Below are 5,347 nucleotides of genomic sequence, written 5' to 3' on the forward strand. Positions count from 1 at the left end.
GGGCTCGATTGACTCAGTGCAGTGTGAATGTGAACCGCACCAGCTAAAAATGTAAACAAATGTTCTGAATTTTGGTCCCCAATCGAACCAAGTCTACCGGACTATCAGGTGTGAAAACAACCTTAGTGTGGTTTGACTTGGGAGATCAGAACCTTCATATGTGGGTTCTCTCACTGTTGGATCACTGTCACATTTGTACGTCCTACATGTCGAGCTGTTCCACGATCCGACCACACAAAACCCACAACGTGACTCGCATCAGAACCATCAGGCGCTGGTGAGGCTGACTGATGAGTTTATTAAGGAACCTCTATCTGTTATAACTGACTGTCAAACGCTCCAGCAGCTACCTGATAACACTGCTGCCACACTGCTGGTTGGGTTCGTCTCGGTGATTAAAGTTTGTCAGCGAGTGTTGCTGATTTGTCTTAATGTGTTGTTACAAAATTAGTAGTGGGAAGTTCTTTAAAGTTTCGGCTCACAAATACCTGACGATGTGTTTTGTTGTGTGAAGGCTTAAAAAGCGTTCTCACTATTAAAGTTTGATTGATGTGTTTTTCATCATGTAACTCTTGCCACCATTTTGGTGCAATTTCAACGATTCAAACATCAAAATATTCAGGACATTCCTGCTTTGACTTATTTCATTTGTGCAACTTTAACTTTATGAAATATTTAGCTTTTTCGGCCATGTTTTTCTAGTTGAAAATTAATGGAGCTCTCTCCACATCCTTCAAACCTTTTATAACCTTTGAAGACTCATTTAGCTTTTGTTCTGTTCAGCTTTTTTCCCCATCTTTCTTCTCATTTCAGCTTGTTTCAGCCATTTTTCTGCTAATTTTTACTAGTTTATTGTTGTTTATTTTTTGTTCTTTTTTCAACAAAGAATAATCTTCCAGAGGATCTGATTCAACCTTGTTAGATTTATCTACCTGGATTATTTATCATGCATCAGGATGATCTTTTTTCTATTTCTTTATACTAAATTCAGCTTTTTTGTGCCTATTTGGCTACTTGTCAGACATTTTGCTGCTATTTTAGCTCTTTTTTCAGCTGTTTTTTTTTATTTCTGCCTTTTGTGCTTTTTTCTAATAATGTCAATGTTTTATGCTTCTTCCAGCCTCTTTCTGCTAATTTCAGCTTTTTAAAGCCTTTTCAGGTACGTTTTTGCTCATTTCAGCGTTTTCCTGCTTATTTCAGTTTCTTTTTTATTAATTTCAGATTTTTGTATATATCTATTCAGCCTCTCTGTCTATTTTAGCTTTTATACACATTTCTGCTGTTTTCTTTTTGTGCTTTCTACTTTTATTTTCCCGCTTTCAGCAAACCTCATCTGTTCAAATTCAACTCGCATTTACAGTTTAGTGATGAAAGCTTTTCAACCTGGTTTCAACTTTTTCAGCAGCTTTCAGCAACAATCATTCAGCAGAAAGTGTTCAGACTGCTTTTTTGCAAAAAGCACAATTTTTCTAGTTATGCTTTGTTTACCCAGTAGTATGTCTTAATTATTCAGCATAGAGTATTTTTGTTAATTTGAGGCCCAGAGTGCTGGAGATAAAAGGTTCCTAATCTGGGATTAAGCAGGAAATATCTGAAGGTCAAGGTATGAAGATCAAGGTCAGCAATGAGTCAGGAAGATGAGTGAGCTGCTCGACTTGTCCTGCTTTGAAGAATCGACGTATCTTCAATCTGCCTCGACTACCAGCTGCTAACGAGCCAAATTAATTAGACAATGCAAGTAAACATGTATTGATAAAGATCAGATGAAACTATTGATCCCGGGGGGAAACATCATCGTGCTGAAGGAACAAGCAAAAGAGCTAAAACACTACAAAGGGAAGACCAGTCTAAAAAAGTGAAGAAAATAAATATGAATCGGAGCTTTCAGCTGAGAACAAAAGAACAATGAGACGAAAAAAAGACCAAAGCTGTGACAATTACAGGAATCATGAAAGAGTGACAAATTGCTTGAACACACACACACACACACCAACACACACACTAAGTTGATAAATTAGATTAACCTCTGGAGGTTTCCTTTGTGCGAGTATAAAATGTAGAACATAAATAATGAAGCTCTGTTGGAGGTTGATAATATTAAAGTCACCGGGGCTGAGTTTTTTCAGTGGAATGTCGAAGGGCACAAAGAGTCACATTTACAAAAATAAAATAAAATTTAAAAAAGTCAAGTGTGAACAGATTCAAGCTGCCACCTTTTTCAGCCTATTTCCAGCGCGGTGATATTTTTGTCCTAACACTGATGGCCTTTTCTCCAGCTTCAGGGCGGAGAAGAGATAATGATAACATACAACTCTGAGGGATATTTCTGGTGCTCCGTCGACAAGAAGACGTCAGGTTTTATTAACGTCTGAGGAGCTGCTTTGTCTGGGTTTTAGCTGGGTTACATTTCAATCAAGCACCTGGAATTCACAAAGAAGGGAGTGCGTTTAAAAATGTCTTCGGTAATCCATCCAGGTGGGAGGGACCGCAGTCTGAGCAAAGATCATCAAACTCCCCTCTAACTTGTTTTATCGGTTTTACAGAGAAGACGTTCAAATCCAGCTCAAAGGACATCTATTCAACGAGTGGTCCCCGGGCCAGATGTGGCCTTTTTAAAAACGTTTGTGGGCCCGAGCTACTCACCATTTCAATGTCCAGGTTACAGCTGGTCTAGTGCTTTACTAAGGTCAACTCATCATCACAAACTTTTCACTGAAGCCAAACTTTATTCATATCATGTAACTTTTTTCCCTAATCTTGAGAAATATCTAAACATTGATCGGGTGCAGTGCTTATTTTGAGCCGGATCCTGCTGGAACAGGATCCAGGAACTCGGTGCTTTCCGTTACCTGTTTGCTTGGATCCTGTAACTCTCAGGCTTACTAATAATAAAGTTATGAACAAATGTGACTGCCTTGAATGAATGTAACGTATACTGAATAAGTCAACTGAAAATAATTATATAAACACTCATTTTAAACACAACAGCCATTTACAAGCGTACGAGCTGCCCCTTCAAGTAGCATTTCCGCTTCTACCATAAAAGAACTCTCCGACCCTAAAAGAGTGGTGGGGGTAAGTGCCGAACGAACTAACCAGGCAGTCGTACACCGGCAGGAGCCCACAGGCAGCTGCCATGAACAGACGGAGGAGTCGCCTGGAGGTTTCACATGTGGCATCAGACAGCAATGAGCAGGGACAGTGTCGGGCTTAGAACCGTCAAGTAAGGGGGAGGGGGGCGGGATAGGATGCTTAACTGAAGCAGAGTGTTTACAAATGTAGGTAAATGTAGGTGTTTAACAACCTGTTAAAATACACCACAATGTAGGAAATCACATTATTCAAAATTTTCTGGGGGAGGACCCCCAGACCCCGCCCACCTTCCATTTGCATTCTGGCATTGATTGGTATGCCTGTCGCGATAAACAATAAATCAGTTAATTGCATGATAAATGAAAATGATCGATCTCATTTTCATTTATCGGCTTCATCGTTTCTTCATGTCTCTCTTTTTCAACTGAAGACACTGGATGACAAAAGGCTCAACTTCGGTGCTCTTCACTGACCCCTCCGTTTCTCTTTAAAATCCATTTTAACTGTCCAAAATCGCGTTTTTAGATCGTTAAAAACAGCTAAGCTGAGAAGCTAATCTATGAGCTAAGCTAACTGGCCGACCTCGGGGAAAAAACCTCTGTCTTGTCAAAGCTCGAAAATTCACAGTTGAAACCAGTGCCTTCATCTAAAAAGTTGTTTTTCTCTGCAAAAAGAAGCTTAGAACTTGTTTACTGTTTTTTTTTTTAATTAAAAGCTTTGTGTGAAAAATGCTATGCTAAAGAGCTCAAACCACACCGAGCGTCCGCCATTTTGAGGACCAAAAAAAAAGGGAGAGACAGCCCATGTCACGTCAAGGGGCCTCCCTCCCATTTTTCTTAAAGAGACACGCAGCTCGCTCCCTCACTATCCATCCTTCGGTTCAAACAGTCTTATACTGCCATCTGGTGGTCAAAAAAGGTACTACACTCAAAACAAATTAACCAACATTTCTTCTTAAATTTGACAATAATGACTAATTATTGTCAATTTTCAAACGATATCATCGTTTATCGCAATAATTTCTGAGACAATTAATCACCCAGCAAAATGTGTTATCGTGACAGGCCTAATGATTGGTTTATAAATTAAGCCCCGATCAGGTAACTTCATATGAAGTTTGCACTGAGAATAATTTCACTTTTTTTTTTTAAATCTTGAGATGAAATTCAGAATATTTATTAAACTTTTGTCTCAGGTTTGTTTTACATTTTCTCTTCAGGTTGTTTCGAGTGTTTCTTGCCAATATCGAACTCAAGCTGGGGAATTCTTTTCTTTACCGTCCTTCGCGTTTCCAAGCAGTTGTTGATGTGCACAAACGAAATTCGAAGGGTAATTTGCTCTGTGTGTTCCAGAAGCACCAATCAGCGTTTGCTATAGGAAACAGTTGAAAAGGCTTCCAGTGAGTGGGACTCTGAAGAAGCAGAAACTTTAAGCAGCAGCAATCAGCCTCATTCTCCTCTGATGTGGTTTAAACGAAGATGACGTCACGGCGGCAGCAGGGAGCTGATTGAACTTAATATACTGGATTGTGTGGTGCAAGAATACAAGAGTTGTAATTTTAATGAACTGGGGGGAAAGGAGTTGTTACAATAGCCCATTAGAGCAGTTATAAAATAATAAAATGTAATGTTAAACATGGGCACTTCATGGGTTAGATTGAAAAGAATAATCACAGACAGAAAGCAACACTCCAGCTGTTGAATTTGCACGTGTGGAGTAAGATCTGCTTTGTGTCGGAAACTCACTAATAACAGGAAGGTAGCGTTTGGATTCTCAATTTGTACGAATGTGAATCTCGTGGATTTATTTTTATCATATTGGATGTCTTTCAATCTTTTTTTGAAACTCTGAACACTTGAAGTGGCTGACTTCTTAACTGGATTTCTCCTCGTATTCTTGGTACAAGTGTAGAGAACAAACCGTCATAGTTTCTGTTAAGTTGAAACTGAACCATAAAATCCCATCTCATTGTGACCTGTGTCTGTTTTGACGACACTTTTGATTGAATCTTTTTTTATTTTTATCTGACCCATGTCTTTTTCATATGTGGCACCAAATCAGAATCTTCATAGCTACTGTTTTTCAAAGAGACCACAGTCAAAATGGTCATGTCTCATTTTATCTGATCGGTACATCAGTGAGGTACAGTAGTGGGATGTGACTCGATCCAAATATTGATACCAATGTCATGCAGTTTTAATCTTCTTCAGCTAGAGAACAAGAGTTTCTTTGTTTTTGTCCCCCGTCGCTGAAA

The sequence above is a fragment of the Nematolebias whitei genome, chromosome 4 (genome assembly GCF_014905685.2).
Source record: "Nematolebias whitei isolate Nwh7 chromosome 4, NemWhi1, whole genome shotgun sequence".
Classification (NCBI taxonomy): Eukaryota; Metazoa; Chordata; class Actinopteri; order Cyprinodontiformes; family Rivulidae; genus Nematolebias; species Nematolebias whitei.